This window comes from Thermobia domestica, chromosome 14, assembly GCF_964235325.1.
Source record: "Thermobia domestica chromosome 14, izTheDome1.hap1.1, whole genome shotgun sequence".
In the NCBI taxonomy this organism is placed as follows: domain Eukaryota; kingdom Metazoa; phylum Arthropoda; class Insecta; order Zygentoma; family Lepismatidae; genus Thermobia; species Thermobia domestica.
This window is the reverse complement of record NC_137467.1, coordinates 182,291,711-182,312,534: the sequence shown is the minus strand read 5'-3', so window position 1 is coordinate 182,312,534 and position 20,824 is coordinate 182,291,711.

Genomic DNA, 20,824 nt, shown 5'->3' with positions numbered 1-20,824 from the left:
CCGAGTTGGCCTATGGGCTCCGGACTTTTGCGTCACTCTGCATATACGGTATAACGGCTTCTTGCTGGGAACAAATAGTGGGTTGAAAACAAGGCGGCCAGGCTGTGACATAGCAGCTGGAAGAAAACATAAGATTCTTCTGTACAATTTTACCTGCTTAGGCGTCTTTGCCTCACTCTGTCTTCATGACGAGGAACCATTGCGGCCCACAGACTCAGACCAAAAAAATAAATAAATAGATAAATAACTAAAAACAAAATAAAAATAAAATACTACTACTACTACTACTACTACTACTACTACTACTAATAATAATAATAATAATAATAATAATAATTATTATTATTATTATTATTATTATTATTATTATTATTATTATTATAAACAGTGTAAATTATAACTACATAATGTTAACTTGCTCTCATAATTTTAAGCATTTTTTTTTAACTCAAAATCTTACTTACACACAAAATGTTTCTGGGTGTTTCACTGGTACTACTGGTATGTGGACACGCCGTGCATATATGTTGGGGTGTCTTATGTGACTTACGACATTCAAACTGCACATCAGTGTGTTCACAATCGTCGCCTGCCAGTTTTGAAAGCGGCTGTATTGGATTTTTTTTTTTAATACGAAAAGGATTGACGTTTAGACATCCATTTCAAGAAACAATTGTTGGCAATCCTTTTCCTATCTTAAAAATAATAAATCCAATATAGCCGCTTTGTAAACTGGCACGCGATGATTGTGAAGGCTCTAATTTGCAGTCTGAAGCTCGCAACATCACATAAGACACCCCAACATACATAGACGGCGTGGCCACATACCAGTAGTAGCAGTGGAACACCCAGAAGCATTCTGTGTGTAAATAAGATTTTGAGTTAATAATAATAATAATAATAATAATAATAATAATAATAATAATAATAATAATAATAATAATAATAAAAGCAGCTTAAAATTATGAGAGCAAGCTAACTTTATGTAGTTATAATTTACACTATACACTATAATAAATATACATCTATATAAGTTTATATCGGTTAGTAGTTAAATAAAAATATAAATGTACACTATTCTGGCATTATTTATTTAAATACTCTTCAGCAGCATCTTCATGCTGCTCGTATTATTTGTTTCTATACATTAAGAACAATCTTCTCAAATATCAGAAATTCACATTTTAACTTGTAAACACTTGTTCTAAAAAATTGTCACTGACACTAATTAAAAAAAAAATCAACAACAATATTTATGTATGTTGCTGAAAATATGTTCTACAAATCTACGGCGCATGGGGAATAGATCTTTTCACGAAATGTCACTTTTTGCAACTTTCAAGAAATATCACATTGTTGAATAACCAGAAAACGTATTTGCTTCTTTATAATGTCACTTTTGATTACCACAACTAACTATAAATTCGACGCTGCGAATTGTCAGTTAAAGTTCTGTGGAACTGCAGCTGAATTCTTAACTGATCTTCTTGTTCGTCTCTGTATGGCATGTTGAAGCCAAATCCCAATAATCTACGCGATCTCATCGTTAGTTACGTTTCTCTTGTGTTACACAGTTTCTGAAAATAAAAATAATAGGCAGCGTTTAATAACATAATAACAGCAGGGAATGATTAAAGATCAATTATTACATCTTAAACTTACAAAAATATTTAAAATGTTTGTGTAGGACCTACAGCAGCTTGTGAAGACAATATTGTGTTACAAAAGTTACATCCTGAAGAAAATATAAATGGCAAGGAAGACAACAGCTACAGCTGAAAGTGACATACCTTAGACTGTAGCTTAATTACGGACGTTGTAACATGTTGAAGCGGTCACACATTTATTTTTAAAAAGTATAGCATCTTATAAATATTAAACCTAATATTTAAAAAAAATAATAATAATAATTTGAAAACATGTGGCAGCATTTGAGTTGATGAAGAACTAGCGTCTCATTCCGAATGCTCTGATCTAAAATCTGGATCCGATCATTCTTTTTCCCTCAGTCGCACCAGGTGAATGCCGAGGTGGTTACTAAGGCCTTGATGACCGCTACCTTGCTTGATTTCTTTCCCCACGGAGCAGGCCATACATATTATTTTGCCTTATACAAATGAATAATTTTGATAACGTTGCATTGCAAAGAATACAAAAAATCGCGAATATAGGAATGAATCATGAAATGCTCAAGAAAACTACCAACATGACAGAACAATTCAGTAAAAGGGTGAAATGAAAGGTAAGGGGAAAAAACAAGGATTGTCCATGTGTGTGCTTTATTGGGTACTTTGTCCTATGTGATGGTGACTTTTGGTACTATTTGCCTGTATATATATATATGCATCCGTAGATGTAAAAATATCTATGTAAAAGCAGGCAAAAGATTTGATAAGCCTATGCCTTTTTACGAGGTTTTCAATATTAAAACACCGTTTTCTCAAAAATACAATTTTGTGATATTCCTTCTATTTTCCCCTTACCCTTCAAATATACTCTATACATGTTCAACTCTCTCTTCCACGGACACTTAAATGGAAGGGAAAATTGCGCATTTTGCTAAAATAAGGATTTTCAAAATGTTTTAAATGTTATAACAGCGCTTGTAGTACATGCTTTTGGGAAATAAAGTTTACAGGAAGATGATTCTGAGAAGTATTCATGGCACAATAGTATGTATTTAAAGCGAAGAAAAAATAAACAGGGCGCCAGAAATGTTTTTTTTTTATTTTTTTTTTACAAGAATTTAAACATAGTGTATCCCTCTTCAAATGACAACTTCTATGGTTCTTTTTACTCTGAATGTACGGTACAGCTTTTTTAATGCATTCAGTGCATTCAGAACTTTATAAAGGTCTTACGTTGAAAAAAATGGAATCTTTAAGTTTAACGTCCCACGTTTATGCGGTTAGGCTAAAGGAGATGGTGATAATGAGAAATGAGTGAAATGGTGGAATGAAGAAAGTGGGAGGAATCTAGCATCCCATACCTTTATTAATTTGTAAACATAAATTTCTCGATAATACATAGTATACATGAGAACCCCCTGATCTGCGTTTCTTGTGTGTTCTATTACCATTTCTACATGAAATACCATAAATTTTCTACGTAGTGCAATATAAGAAGTACCCATGTGCACAAGACATGCGATATGCGTTAAATCCCCCCCTCCACACACACATAGTCATAGATAAAGTACAAGGGCACTACACATGCAGATTTAAAGTACAGGTACGTTCTTTTTATTATTTTCGTATAAGTCGATAAGTAAATAAAAGTCGCTTTGTTACCCCCTTTGTAAGTTCGTACATACTCAATGAATAATCCCTAAAAGTATGAGCGTCCTGCTTATTCGGGAACTGATGCAGCTTCATGTATACTATACAGACACTCAATCACTTAACAGACAATAAAACTAAATTATTTTATGTAATCGTTATACTTACCGACTTTTCTTGTCTTTCTTTTTTTCTTCTTCACTATTAACAGTGTTGAGGTGTGCCTCCCGACTTCGGAACAGTCTTCTTTTAGGCTATAAGTGTTATATAAGTGTTGTGTTTGGTAGTTAAACTCAGCTGATTATTTCCGTAAGTTCCCATATATCTTCTTCAGTTAAAGGAATATTACGAGCAATATACATAATCACCGTCTTCAATATTACTTTTTCTATAAAAAAGATATCTTCTTCAACATGTTATTTTATTTTATTTATTTATTTTTTAAATATTCCTTCTTCTCTTGACTTGTGAATTCAACATAGCGCGCAAGGAATGCTGGTACCTTTGATAAACAAATGACGGTTGATGTAGCGATGTTAATTAGCAATCTCACACACTGGATATCATAAAATTCAAATTTTTAACAAATATATTTCTTTGGTGCTGCTATAATTAGTATAATGATTGGTAATAATGCTACTACGATACTCTCGTGAGAGAATTTATTTAACATTCGATAAAATATTCTGGAAATAATTCTAAAATATTGCATGAAAATATTTCATTTAAGTTACAGGACAAGATAACTAACACATTTCCATACAAAATTAATAGGAATTTTAAAAATATTTCTTATATTACGAACGAATTTATTTTTTAAATATTCGAAATATTTTAAAAAATATATTTCATATGTTTTCTTGTAACAATAGAAAAGAATGTAAATGACATGTTGGAAAACATTTTATTCTGTTTATAGGCCTATTCTGTTTCCTTTATCATGTATGTAAAAAAAATTTTTGTTACTTAGAAAACATTTTCTCTCTCAACTAGGGGTAAAAGTACGGGGGGACACCGCCCCCACCTCGAGAAAATATATACGGCGTCTACCCAGTTCCTAAAAAAAATTACAATGGGCAAAGATAGGCAGGGTGAACGGCGTGACGTCATCCGCTACCTACCGTCCCCCAACCTTTTCAGATCCACTTTTACCCCTGCTCTCAACATTGAAAACATATTACATTACCTTCAACACAATATTTCTATTACAATTTGTGACAATTTTCCATACATTATTTTCCTACTAACGTTCTAAAAATGCACATCCAGTTCAGTGGCATATTTACGATTTTGTTTCGTGGAGGGAATCTTTGCTAACTTTATTCCTGAAAATGTGAAAATTGTGCAGGATATTTCATTTACTTTAATATAGTAAAACAATTTCGGGGGGGGGGATTAAGCCCGGAAAGCTTATTTAACGCCACTGCTTCCCGTAGTTAATTAAATGTTCTCCAAACACATTTTAAAAAATAGTTCCGACATATATTTGGGATACTTCTCATATAACAAGGAATATGTTTTCTCCAGTAACGGAAGAGTATATTCTGAAAACATGTAAAAATGTTTCTATAATAGACCTATCTCAGAAAATGTTGTTCACTAAAGACACAAAATATCTTCCAAAACACAATGGAAAACATTTTCTATTCATTTTTAATGTTTTCTTTTACCTGTTTTAAAGTTTTATATTCAAAATTCCATAAAATATTTTGGAAATAATACTAAAATATCATACGAACATATTTAATTTAAGTTATAGGAGAAGATTACCAAAATACTTTTGTAAAAATTAAGTAAACCTTTTTAAAACATTTCTGAAAAATATTTCTTATATTACGAAATAATTTATTTTTAAAATATTCTAAATGTTTTTAAAAATATATATTTAATACGTTTTCTCGTAAAAATAGAAAATATTACAAATAACGTATTAGAAAACATTTTTTAAATATGTGGAATATATATCGTTTGATTGCTTTCCGTATCATATATGGAAAACATTTTTAGTATCATTTCGAAAATATTTCCCTTCTCAACAGTGAAAACATATTAAATTAGATCCTAAACAATATTTCTAATATATTTTGTGAATATTTTCCTGGTTTTACTTTCCGGCAAGCATTCTCAAAATGTACTCCAGGTAATTTCTAAAATGTTTTACTAACATTTTTGGGAAAATATTTTCGGGAAATATTCGGAATACATTGGGGAAACCAGCATGGAAATCTTCAGAGAAGGAAATCCTTTTGGAAACCAAGGAAAATATTTTCTTTTGATTGAGGAAATATTCCTTGCTGTGTGGGATAGTGTCAAAATTTGTTTCACAGAGATAGAATAGTCAAAATATTATCACTATTATTACTACTAGTAATAATAGTAGCATAATAATAATAATAATAATAATAATAATAATAATAACTTGATTACGTTTATGTATATGTAATGTGCCAGCATGCTTGTTGATTTACTGATGGCTTCAAGTACTCAACGTTTGCTCTGAGTACGTAAAGTCCAGAGAAGTCAAGAGAAAATGCATTTTCCTTATAAACACTAATTTTGTACTCGATTCATTATATACGTGGTCGCCTTGGGCCTAAATACTTTGTTATAATTTGTGTTTGCAAAAAGATCTCATTGGCTTGACTGAAAGTACAAATTTGGTTAGAGAAGTTCATGCGATACCGCAATAATTCAGCATTGATTAGGAACAAAGGATTTGACCCAAGAGACAAATGAAATTCTTGTTTAAGCGGTAACAAGTAACTCGGAATCATACTTCTTACCAGAAGCCGCGGCGACTCAGTTCTACAGCGTTAACTTCTGATGCATGGGGTCATTGGTTCGATCCCAGCTCGCGAAAAAAAAACTTTGTGATCGACATATTCCATGTGTGTGTGTTTTCTCAGAGTTCTCACCTTTCCTCTTACTTCATTCCAGAATTTTGTTCATTTCACGTCTTCACCGTTTCCTTTATCCTAGCCAGCATAATCGTAGGTCGTAAAACTTAAAGATGTAATTCCATTTCATTTGCATACATCTTACCGGAAATAAAGGATTTGATCCAGAGGAACAAATTGCTGTTTATATCAGATTGAAAGGAATCCATACTGGAAAAGAAAGAAGCTGCCATCATTTTTGCACACAACTATAGAAAGACCATCATTTAGAATTAGATATATTGCACCTTTAATGTGGTACCAAGATGCTGTTTGTACACACTATCGCAAGTTCCTTCAGGAAGAAAAAACTCCTCTTTTCAAATATCCCTACACCGTTTATTAAATAGACATAAAGAAAACACCGCTGTGCGTTATCAGTAAAAAACAAAGGAAAAGATAATAACGAGTAGCACGCTTTAGCAACTAAAAATTTCTATAATTCTTTCTTAAAGTGAGGTATGATCTCTCTCGTTTTCTATATATATAAACGTACTCTTAGTTGTGTTTTGACGTAAAATTTACTTTCCAAAACTCAACCATTCGTTTACCGTCAAAGTGAATTAGATCCAGCATTTTCCCAACAACCCTTGTAAATATGCTGGTAACTGAGATCACGTCTATTAAAGCTTTGACACATATAACGTTGAAAGTGAGTTAATTTTTTGAAATAAATAATAGAGTGATATATTAGGAAGAAATAGAGAACCTTAAGTAAATTTAAATCAAGAAAATGTATGAGTCTATTGGCCACCACAATCTCTCTTGGCCATTGGCTTACATTTGCAACATGAGCGCCTTTTAGGAGTTGTGTAGAAAAAGGAGGAAAAGAAGTTTGGCATTTGTGTGAAACAGGAATATCAGGGACAATTATGATTTCGGAGTGTTACTCGAGGGAAATTTGACCGCAGAGATAAAAAATTACCTCTGAGGCCAGAACTCGTATCGTCGTCAATTCCTAGTGTTTAGGCAGTACTTTTCAACTGACACTGAATTTTAATTGGGGAAAACCTTCTGAAATCATCACTGATTTCTTGATACAAATGTGAACACTGTTAATCTTGTATCAGAAATTAAAGTATTTGCTATTAGTGAACAAAATCAGCTTGTAGGGGTAATGACCGTTATGGGGTTAGTTGCATTCACTAATTATCATTAACAAAAAAGGAAGGAAAGAAAATTAATAAAACAAGACAGTTGAAAAGATTCGAGACATAATACATCTTGGTCGATAATACCTGAACTTTCTTTGTTTATAACTTTGATATTTCAATGCAAGCTTTCTCAGCCTTATTTTCTGATAAGATAATTGAACACAATATCTCCCAGCAGCTAAGGTTAAGGGATATCCCTTCATTGCTTTGCCTGGGAATGTTAGAAAGGTAGTTAAAAGTGGTTTCACCAACGTAAAATATGTCTTTGCATATAGCAAGCAAGAATCAGAAATCGAAGAGAAATGGATCTTAATGACAATCTATTGAAAGATGACACTTCCTCTTTATGGGTCTAGAATGTTTCGGTGTATAATGTTTCGCTGTACGTATGTTTCGGTGTACGGACGTTAAGGTGCAAGGACGTTTCGGTGTAAGGACGCTTGGCTGTAAAGGACGTTTCGGTGTATAGCCTAATATTTGATTGCATTAATCATATTCTTGAAATGAACAATCATGAAGTTTCATAGTGTAGCCATTCTGCAATAGTGTAAACTGATTAACATTGTTATTGAGACAGGATGATAATACGACACAAATCCATTCGTAACAATAATTTTGATTCAGAGGTGTCCATAGGCGAGATTTATAGAATAATAATCAGATCTAATTCAAAAATCAAATTTACTGCAAAGTATTCAGCATCATTTCTGAATAGCAATAAATATATTGCACAAAGTTTCTGAGACACAGTAATAATATATACAAACTGTATAATACCTCAAAGGAATTTTGTTGAAAAAAAATAAAATTACATAGAATCACTCAACTCAGAATGTAAAATTGTACTCAATTCCTTTTAAGACTATAATTACATTATCAGATTTGTAATTTTCACAAACGTTGCTCAGTCTCTTCGTAATATCGGCGTATTTTTTTCTTTGTTCTAACTTCATGTCCACCCATTAACTTATTTGTTCCATTTGTACAGCACTAACAAGGAGATTTACGGAAGTGTAATTTACTGATTTGAATCAAACTTTGCATACTTGTAGAATATTAAAAATAATCGTCACGTATATATATATATATATATATATTTTTAATTTTGGCAATGGTGTGGGTTTAAGGGTAGAAACCACACTTTGAACGTTAGAGGTGGCCTCCAAGCATAAACAGAAAATAATCATTAAAATATAAGATTAAATGATACGGCCAGCTTACTGCCAAGGGGGTTTTAGGTGATTCAGAACCTGACGTTAAAATTACAATATTCAAATTGGCGGATCCAATATGATTATTACAATTACAAATAGCCTTCTGGTTTGAAATGTTCTGCAGTTAACTAAGAAGAATTATAATTGGCAGGGGCTACTGAGAAAAGTTGCAGACTGATTTGAAACCCCTTTCTGTACTTATTTTAAGAGAAAGTTTGATTAAATCTATAGCCAAAAAAGTTAGAAACCAGTGCCAATGCATTTGTCGCGAATGTGAAGCAACACATGTTATTGGAAAATAAAATATTTATAACTCTGATCAATACAGTTTAATTTGGAAATGCAGACGGGACGTACTCTTGTGTTTACGGACAAAAACCTAAAAAGTGTGGCACAGTCAGTAAATTCTATGACTCGTAGCTACATCATACAGCCTTTAATTTCTGCAAATAGTGTTTTGTTATCACCACTGTTAGTTGGTTTCCAGGAAAACAATGGAACATTTGGTCTTATAGTCCAACGCAACCTCCTTAAATTTGAAAATATACTTGTGAAAGCATCAAATCTGGAAAAATTAACATCAAGTCTTGTGAGATCATGATTTCAAGAGATTTTTCTTCAAGCGCCTAATGCAAAATCCACTTTGTTATTAGCTTCGTGGAGTGGTCACAATTCCTCAACTTTGAAAATATTTTAAGAACAAAACAGTAACTCATAATAGAAATAGGAACAACTGGTAGGATTCAGCCTCTTGTTGTGTTCTTTAGGACGTTAAAAATTTTCTTGAGACATTTTTCTGGCATTGTCCTCCTCTACAACTATAACATGAATTTACATCTCCGTAATGGTATAATTAAGATCCCATCACTGATTCATAATCAGTTTTCTTCTCCTTGATTTGCTAATCTTATTGGGTATGCATGATATAAAAGCGAATATTAGGAAGAGAAACCACCTGTGTTTGAAATTTTAATTTCGAAGATTGTGCAGCATTTTGCGATTTGTGTATAGTTATTCCGGTAATAAGGTGTGTGTGGTGTACGCAATGTTTATGCATCACACACGTTTTTACTATATATCATTACCGTAGAACGTTTTTCCAATCAATTCATAATTATAACATTTGAGGATATGAGAAGTTCTGACATAGAGTGAAGCGAGGGGAGTCACTATAAATAAATAACCCCTGCTAATTACAGAAGCATTTAATTTTTAATTATTAATTTATATTTTCTACTTCATAAATTTATTTCTCCCTGACATAATTTTCATTTTGAAGAGTGGACGTTTCGGTGTAAACATGGGAACTTTAACACCGAACCAAACTCACAGCTAAACGCCCTTACACCGAGACATCCGTACACCGACACACCCTGCACCAAAACGTCCTACACCGAAACAGCCGTATCCCCCTCTTTATATGCCTATATTTAGGGGTAGTTAAAGGAGAGCCCCTTTCCCCAAATGATGTTCCGCTGCTCCCTAGAGGACTATAATCTTTTGTATTCATCACACTTGATTAGTACTTAAAACAGTGCAATGTAACAAGGGTATGAAAAAGGACCAACGCAATTTAAAGAGAAAGCAGTATCTATTCCGAAATCTAAAGCTATAAAAAAATTAATTTTTGGTTATCATAGCCGTTCAAAGTAATGAACGATATCAGCTACACTTCATATTACATATTTAACTGAATATTGTGTTTCTAATCTAAAAGTCGCTACGCTGTGTGAAGTATACCTTAAGGTAAGTTCTTACTTTTGTAATTTCACTAATTTCTTTGATTTGCTGATTTTGATATTCCAGATTCAATACTGGTATCGAGTAATGTGGTTACTTACTTTTTTTGCTTTTCAGTTTGAGCTAGAAAATGTCGATAAGACTTTGACGGAATGTGTTCTAACAGTGTTCCTGTTCATGTGGTCTTACCTAAGATTTGACCTCGTGCTACGCTTTGTTGTTACAGATGCATTTCGCACATGTTGCTTTGTGTTGTGTGAAAATGAAATGAAACCTTTGAGTTTTACGTCCCACGATTATGCCGATTAGGCTAAAGGAGACGGTGATGATGGGAAATGAAGAAAATGGTGGAATGAATAAAGTGGTAGGAAATAAAGATTAGTCGTTCGTGAATGATTCGATTCAAAAGATCTGACTCTGAGCAATGTGAGGAGAGGACAAGACAAAAGCAGATAATGCAACTTATGGCTTTACAAAAAATCTCTTTTAACGAAGCAAGTAACAAAATAGGTAAATTACCAACTTATTCGTCTCAATTTCAACCTTCTTCAGTCATGTTACAAAATAAACCACATTTACAGAATGATTTCCCTAAGCTTAACGCAAGCATAATTTCAAATAATACTAATAAGATGATGAACTTACAAATGAAAAAACCCTCTTTTCATATTGAATACGAAACTCCCCCGGAAAAGAAAAGGAAGGGACTAGATCAGAAATCAAGGAGTTTCTCTATTCCAAGTACTTCGCGTGGGATTCGTCCATTACACTCCCCTAATTTTATGGAGCCGTCCTTTCAAAATCTCCAGAAGGATAACTCCCCTGAGAATGAGTCATTATCAATCCCTAAGACACGAAATAAAATGGATACTAATTGGAACACAGGGGGCGATCATTTAAAAAATTTAAAAGACTCAGATGCGGATCTAAATAGTTCTAACACAACTATAATTTCCTTGGAAAATATGAATAACACTTCTTCCAGAGAACAGACTTTTAATTTATACTCACCTGAAGGTCCCTCAAATACGAACAATAGGGAAAACTTCAAGGAACCATCACTTTCATCACAACAAATATCTTTGAGACAGACCGAAGCTCTAAAAAATTAATGGGAACTATTTTTATGTCACAAAAGATAGATGCTTCACAATCTTTTTTAGAAAATATAGTAACACAGATATACCATACTTTAAATCTCTAAAGTTGATGAATCATGGAAAAAATAGCCAACTTTGTTCACTTACTGTCATACAATGGAATAGCCAAAGCATCTATAATAAAATCTTTTTCATTCAAAGGTTAATTATGTTTTTTAATCCAGATATTATCATCTTACAAGAAACCTGGAAAAAAACAAATTTACCATTAGCTATTAAGAATTACAATATAATAACACAAGATAGAGAAGATGGATATGGAGGACTTGCTTTTTGTATTAAAACTAAACTAAATTTCAAAATTGATCAAATCAATATGAATTGTTCGAATCATAATATACAATATCTATTTGTAACAGTACAAAATATTAAATTTTTAAACTTATATATTCCTCCACATACTATTCCAAATGTTACTTTTTGGGAAAATATATTTTTGAAATACGATTTTGATTATATTCTTGGAGATTTGAATACACAAAGTAAACTGTTTGGAAGCTCTAAAGGAAACACTGCAGGAAACAACCTTATACAAGCATTAGCTACCTCTCAATATTTGGTCATGAACGATGGTACACCAACTAGAATTACTAAAACAGGGAAGAGTGTACCAGATATAACTATTGTGAAAAATAGTCTTTATATATACACTCACTGGAATGTATATTTTGATCCAGGTGGGAGTGATCATTATCCAATTATTTTTTCTACTCAAGAAATCAATCTCACAACTTATGACAAAACGGAAATTATTACTGAATTTAGATCAAAATTACAAAATGTTACTTGTAATATAGATTGGAACACATATCAATCTGTTTTTGAACAAATAAACGAAACTATGGATGCAAAAGAAAATAATGAATTAGGAAATAATATTAATTTTTTTCATATTATGATCAAAAAAACTGTATCAAAATTAAAGAAAACTTCTCATAACAATCAACAATTTACAAAAAATAAAAACAAATCTAATCTCAATTATAAGATATGGTGGAATATAGAATGTCAAAAAGCTATAAATTTATGTCAAAGATCACTCAAATTATTTTTACATAATAAATCCAAAGAAAATTTCATAATATATCAGAAACATAAAGCTATAGTTAAAAAAACCATATTATACTACAAAAGGAAAAGTTGGGAACAATTTTGTAATAATATTTCATTTACTACTCCCAAATATAAAATTTGGAAATTTTTTAAATATCAAAACATGAAGCATCAGAATTCACAGACATATACAGAAGTTTGTAATAATGAACAAAAAATGGATTGTAGATTTTCATCATCAATTAACTCCGCCATATGTGAATAACTCAAGAACAAATTTTATGAAATTTATATTTAGTAAAGAACTATCTACTCTTGAATCAGATTTTTCTTATGTGGAACTTAACACTGTACTTCATAATTTACATACTAACAGTTCTCCTGGAATTGATGGAATATATTATAACCATTATAAACATCTATCAGAAAATGGAAAGAAAACACTTTTAGAAATATTTAATAACATCTGGAAAACTGGACATGTACCACCTCAATGGAAACAAATACTTATTATTCCCATCATTAAAAACAAAAGACATATAGGAATTGCAGATAATTACAGACCTATTGCGCTACTTCCATGCTCGCTCAAGATTTTTGAAAATTTGATTTTACATAGATTATTATGGTTTTTAGAGTACCATCAAATATTACCTCAAAACATTACAGGATTTCGTAAAGCTTCCTCAACAAGTGATGCAATAGGACCAGTTATCCTGAACATATATCAAGCATATCTGGAAAGGAAATTTGTTATGGCCATCAGCATTGACCTAAAAAAAAGCATATGACTCAGTTATTTTAGATATTCTTATTGAAAAGATGTATAAAATCAAGATACCGACTAAATTCATTAGATTTATTCATAATTTACTTATAAATAGAAGAATAGCTATTAAATTAAATAAAACTTATAGTAAATATCGAACAACATCCATAGGCCTTCTTCAAGGCAGTAAGCTGAGTCCTATCCTTTTCAATATATATATTTTGGACCTAATTTTAGAGACATCAAAAGACATTAACATATTTTCGTATGCTGATGACATAGTGGTAATGTTGGCCACTAATGATCTAAATAAAGGAAAAATCAAACTTGAACACATCCTAAACAAATTGATCAAATGGTCAATTAATAATGGGATAGAGATAAATTGGAATAAAACCATATATTCGGTTTTTACGAGGAAAAAAGTATATTCAATTCCAGTACTCTCAATAGATGGACATACTCTCTATCATAATAATCATTTTAAGTATCTTGGACTTTACTTAGATATAAAACTTAATTGGAGACATCATTTATCTTATTTAATTACAAATTTAAATAAATATCAAAATATAATTAAAAGTTTAAGCTCGAAGCGCTGGGGAATCAATCCTATTTGTCTTCAAAAAATCATTACACAATGTGTCATAAATAAAATTTTATATGGAAGTATTTTTTACACTGAGAAAATGAATTACTTTTATCAGAAATTAACAAATTACATTTGTGAAATGCTCAAAATCATGCTATCTCAACCTAAATTCTGCCCAAAAAAATGTTATTTTTGAAGAAACTGGAACGATTCCACTGCAGTACCAAATATGTAAACAAGGTGAAAATTTTATATTATCTAGAATGGCAAAATCAAAAAATATTATCATTCATAAATTATACCAGATCCATCATATAGTTGGAAATAGAAGAACGATACCATATAAGAACAACTTACCATGGATTTATCAAGCTTTTATCATATTAAAAGATATGAAGGAATAATATTTAAGACACCCTCTTTACCTTGTTATGTGATTGATTATTTTAGTAATTTAATACAAATAAATTTTATTACACCGAAATATTATACTTCTAAGAATATAGAAAAAACAAATAAAATCAACAAAAATATTTGGAATATGCATTTGGATCTACTTCCACCTAATTGTAGTCTACTGTTCACGGATGCTTCAAAATATAAAGGAAAAAATGTTGGTGCAGCAATATCAATTCCGAATTTAAACATTCTTAAGAAATATAAACTTCCAAAAACTTTCACAATTTCCGAAGGAGAGGCTTTTGCAATAAGACAAGCTCTAATCCACATTAAATCTTTAAAACTTTATTGTTCTTGTATATGTTCAGACGCTCTCAGTGTATTACATGCTTTAGAAAAGACTAATTGGACTATCAAAACTACCTGGCTTTTACTTAATATTAAAATTTTATATAAACAATTACTAGAAAATGGGTACATAATTAAGTTTCTATATACTAAATCACATACCAACATAAATTATCATGATGAAACAGACCTGGCCGCGAAATCCGCATGTGATGATGGACAACCTGCTCTGATTAAAATAAGTCATTTAAATCTTAAACTAGTGGTTTGTCTTCAACAATCTCAATCAATAAATGAATGGAAAACAATTAATCGACAAGGTCCAGGCAAATTCTACTGGCAGATCATGGATATAAATACATCTAAACCTTGGAATATCATACACGACTGGACAAGACATCAAGTTATCCTATTTTACCGACTACTTTTTAATACAGCACTAACACCTCATAAATTATACAAAATAAATAAAATTGAAACTAATCTATGTTGGTGCAAAATAGATATTGGATCTATTGATCATATAATTTTTGCTTGTGATACTAAGAAAAAAGGAAGGAAATTTATAATGGATACAATTTTTAGGAATCTTGGATATGGACCATACTGTTTACAAAATCTTCTGGCATCAAACAATTGGAAAATCATTCACACCATTATAGAGTTTCTACAACTAAATGAAATTCAAATATAAAATAAATAAAAACGGACTAATCTGATAAAGCAATTTAGCGAAAACTCATGATTAGAAGATTAAATTTAAACTTTATTTTTAAGACCAGTCCGTACAATCAAATGGAAAAATATGATAATTTTTATATCCAAGTCTGATAAAATTAAAAAAAAAAATAAAAAAAATATGTATATCATCAGAGATCAACAATTTCAAAGAAGACCTAATTATTTGATTTCGAGGATTATACGGAACCGCACTGACAAGGAATTTTAACTTAAATTTTGGACTATTAAGACAGAATACATAATTTATACCAAGCAAACCAACAAAGTGTAATAGGGAATACAGTTCGAAGCTGCCTAAATAAAACCTAAACCCTACTTGTGGGTTAAAGAAAGAAAGAAAATACTGAACTTTGAAGAAGATGGATTTCCCGCTTTAAGCAAAAGAACACTTAATATGGATTACGCACGAATGTTCTGCTCACTTTTCACCACAAGATTATCAAAGGGTTTGAAAAATGAGCTTCTAGATTTCCCCCAAAAGTAATGTTTAAGATCTGACACTGTTCCTTCATTACTATTGATACCAAACTAGACACTAGTCAAGTTGAAAAGCAGGAATAATTTATTTTACTTTTATTGATATTTGTTTCTGATAGCCTGAAACTTAAGCAGTTTATGTGCATAAAGCGTAGTGGAATTTGGTACTAACGAGAATATAAATGTATACTCTCATATACTATTCTTTAGCTTAAATGATGTTCTTTAGTTTTGTTGAGTTTCCGAATCATTATTCTGACAAAGTGTTTAAAGTGCACTTGGAGAAGAACATTCATAGAAACCTATTACGAAACGAATGTAACCTAACCTAATCTTGTCTAAACGAACCATATAATTACGTACAAATTACATTGATTTTATTCCTTCTCCAATGCCATATCGTGTGACAAAATCACTTGTTCTGCTCTAAGTGCACTCTTACCATTATTCTTAGGTAATAGTGGGTAATAGAAGGGCAGAGACGGACGGACGGATAGAGGGGGTTAAGCCACGGAAACTAAATTCTAAGAAATCGAAAGGTAAAGTGTAGGACAAATAATTGCAAATTTTCCCCTGTGAAGGTGGTTCTTTTATGTAGGTAACTTGTAATCTATAATATATAATGTAAAGTGTGTTGTATTGAGTAATAAACGTATATTAGTAAAGTAATGGAAATATTTTGCATTGATGATATCTGACAGTTTGATTAATACACACTAAATACAATAGGTTAGGTTAGATTTGTAACCAAACCTAACTTAATCTAATCCAATTATGTTAGGTTAGGGTAGATTAGATTTGTAACCTAACCTAACTTAATCTAATCAAATTAAGTTAGGTTAGGTTCGGTTATGTTAGGTTAGGGTCAGAGATGTGCGTCTACGCGTAAAAAACGATAGTTTAGGTTTACGTGTCAACTATGCGTAGACAATGTAAACAACGTAGACTATGTAGAATATGTCAACAACACGTAATTTAATATGGCATCGTGGACAATAAAGGAGCTTTATTTTGTCGTTACCTTGCGAAATTGCGTACAAAATAAAATGCCTAGACCAGCGAATAGTAACTTTCGAATACTTAGTTTCATCTTGATAAAGGAAAATGAAAAATACTATGTATTTTGTAAAATATTCACAAAAAAAAAAAAAAAAAAAAATTGGCAAATACAGCATATTCAAGACTGAAAGCTCACAGGTGAGAATTAGTTTTGTAAATTTCATTATAAAAGCAGTGCTCGAAGTGGAAAATCTAAGGAAGTGGTATGTGCAGAGCAGAGTAAACATACAGATTAGATAATTTCCTCTACTTTTTATGTTACTCGTTTCCCTAATCTTTCACTGCACGCATATTTGCGGATCCCAAACGTTTCAGATATCCTCTTATCTGATTGGTCGATACAGATACGATATCACAAGACATGATCTACATGTAGCACAAAGTAAACAACAAATGGTGTCGGCTCTGGTAGCCGAGTGGGCTAGCGCAACATGCTAGTAAAGAAAAAGTTTTTGGCGTGGGTTCAAATCCTGCCTACGGACAGTCTTTTTTACTACTTATAAAACTTTTTATAACGCTTCTTTCGTTAAAATAAGATTAAAAATAATATTCAAAAAGTGATTTAAAGATCATTTTTTAAAAATTTTCTTTAAACTTCTTTCATTAAAATAAGTTTGCCTTTGTACTATATAGGTCCATAGCAAATGTAGTAGTAGTACGTTGCCCTTGTACTATATAGATCCACAACTAATGTTGTAGTAGTAGTAGTAGGAACGGGTTAGAAGCCCCGCAGGGGTTGTTTGGGTTCTGTTCTCGACATCAAATTGGCAAGAACGCTGAAACGTTTGGGATCGGCAAAAATGCTCGCTGCACCGAAGCGAAACAACTGGATGAGGAAATATGAACAAACGAGCAACGAAATTGTTCCTTACATTTGATAGTGGTTGTCTACATAGTCTACACGGGAAAAGGTGTAATGTAGATTACGTATAGATTACAGTAGACAATCGCGTAGACGTAAAATTATAGTTTACGGCACATCACTGGTTAGGGTAGATTAGATTTCTAAGGTAACCTAACCTATACTAACACAATATAACCTAATTGGTTATTACAAACCCGGAATCTCTGAAAACTTTGAATTATGTTGCTTTATGTCTTTTACTACCTGAAATGCTCTCATGGAGAGGATCTGTTTATGGAAATTATTTGAACACCTTCCCCTCTTAGAATTCACGTTTCAATGAAAGTGTAATGACAAAAATCTATAATATAAATAATCTTGAACTTTGCTACACTGCTGGTCGACACAAAGTGTTGCCAATTCTAGTAAACGTATTTGTCAGAAATGTCATATTAGTGAAGTTGGCCCCGACAAAGGAAGCAGGAAAATCATTTTTCAAAAAGTTTAATAGCCCATATTTCGGAAACTATAATAGCCCAAACGCTAAAAGTTGCTGACGCAATCAGCCCAAACGAAGTACTACCCAGCCCAATAAAAATCTCGTCTGGCCCAAACACTTGGGGGGGCTAACGTGAAGCTGGCCCCTCAAACTTTGTGGGGCTGTAGCTTTGTTTCCAGAGTAGCCCAAACGCTAAAAGTTGCTAGCCCAAACAGCCCAAATGAAGTACTTTCTGGCCCAAAAATATCTCGCGTAGCCCAAACTTTTGGGGGGCCAACTTCACACAGGTAGAACATTTTTATTTCTCATCGTTTCTTAGTTTCGCGCGAAGCCAAAATTAAGAAAGAATAGGGGGAGGGGGATGTTAGAGTTTGCGGACAAGAAATACAAATGTCTCTTCCTTTCACACACAAAAATTATTGAAAACTATGTGTGTGTGTTTTATGGTTCAACAGCCCGAGGAAGCACGAGTATTTCCGAGACAAACCGATGCGCGGAATGGAAGTGCAATGTGTATGAGATTGAGATGAGTGAACGAAGGAAGCAAAGTACGGAAGTCGATCAGGAATGAAATCATCGAAAAGATTCGTTCCTTTTAAATAATCTTTCAGATAAATGGAATGAAAAGAACCGAATCCCAGAAAAGAATCTTTCCCACCACTAGCAGAAAACGGAAGTAAACCGAGAAAACCCCCGCACACGGAGTTTGTTCATTACAAAATTCAGTTTCCGTGAGCTGGTATCGACCAAGAACCGTGGAAACAAAAAGTGAACCGTGCAAAACTAAGGCTTTACACTTTTTTAATACCACAGGCAGGCAGGCATTTTCTTGACGGGTGTTTGATTTGAGAAGTTTCGGGCTAGTGCCCATGCCTTCTATCTGTGGATTTTTCCTTCGCTGTTGTTGTTCTTGCGTATGTAAGATTTGGGACCGCGACTGTCGCCGATCCCTGGAGTTATCGTCTTGGGAGGTGCTTCACTACTGTGGGTCCTTAGGCATTCGGTACATCTGTCGCGGTGGATTTCTTGTTCCTATTGTGTTGATTGTTGAATTGGTTGATTGCTGCTTTGTTTTGGACCACCTGAAGGTGGCGAAGGTGTGTTGGGAATGTAGGTTGCCATGCGGGATGGGCATACATCAGGATGGGAAGGATGCACATCTGATATACATGCCGTTTTGTTTCTAAGGTTAGTTGAGGACTTAGAAGGATGGGTAAAAGGGCTTTGAACCGTACTGTAGCTCTCTGGGCTGTAGTCTTCAGGTGGTCCGCAAATGAGAGACGTCTGTCCAAGGTTACTCCAAGGTATTTATCTTTTGATTGTGGAGCAATATGGACTCCATTGAGCGAGAAGTTGTAGTCCCTCTCGGAGATGTTATGTGTAAAGTCCACGAGGGCGGTCTTGTCGGCATTTACCTTGGTTTTCCAATTGTTAGCCCATGTTTCCAGGAGCTCAATGTGTCTTCTCAGATACAGCTCAGCGTATCGAAAGTTTCGGTGACTGGCGAAGATTGCCGTGTCATCTGCGAATGTAGCAGTGATGGTGGTCCTCGTTGTTGGGAGGTCTGCTGTGTAAATATTGTAGAGTATTGGAGACAGACAGGATCCCTGTGGCACTCCAGCTCTAATTCTTCTTGGTTCCGTGAGATGGTTGGCATGGTAGACACGAAATGTTCGGTTTGTTGGGTAGCTCTGCAGGGTTTTGACTTGATACTGTGGCAACTGTGCTTTGTGTAGTTTATGCAGCAACCCATCATGCCACACATTATCGAAGGCTTTTCCTATGTCTAGGAAAAGTCCCAAGATGTGGCCGCGCTCAGTAAACTGATATGTTATGTGTTCAGTCACTCTGACTAGCTGTATTGTTGTTCCGTGACCTGGTCGGAATCCGTATTGGTGTTCTGGTAAAATGTTGCCATCTTCGATCTTCTTCATCAGCTTGGATTGGAGGACCCGTTCTACCACTTTACTGATGTGTGATAGCAAGCTGATAGGTCGATAGTTCTTGGGTTCCGACCGTGCTGCGCTTGGTTTCGGAATCAAGATCACTCGGGCTTCTTTCCACGCTGGAGGAAAGTATCCTAGGCGAAATATTGCATTGGTGATCCTGCAGAGGAGTACCAGAACTTTTCGAGGGGCACCTTTTAGTGCCAATGAGGGCATCCTGTCAGGCCCTGCTGCTTTGTGTGGGTTGAGCTTCTGGATGATCTTTTTGATGGCTCTGGGAGTGGTCAGGTCTTAAGCTGATGGATTTGCTGGTTGATTGATGTGGTGAATGCTTCCTTGCACCTCTGCTAGGATTCCTGCTGCAACCGGTGTGTTGTTTTCAGTGAAAACTTCTTCCAAATGATCGGCGAAAAGACTGGCTTGCTGATCCGGGGTGTACACTAGGCCTTGTGAGCCTCGTAGTGGCTGTGTCTTCGGTTGTGCTGCGGTTTGCTTTAAGGAGCGGAGAAGTCGCCAGAAGTCCCTGGATGGAGCGTCGAGTTCCTGGAGTCTTTGGTTCCATTTTTGAAGGCGGATCCTGGTTAGTCGTTTCTTCACTCGAGCCGTTAATGCATT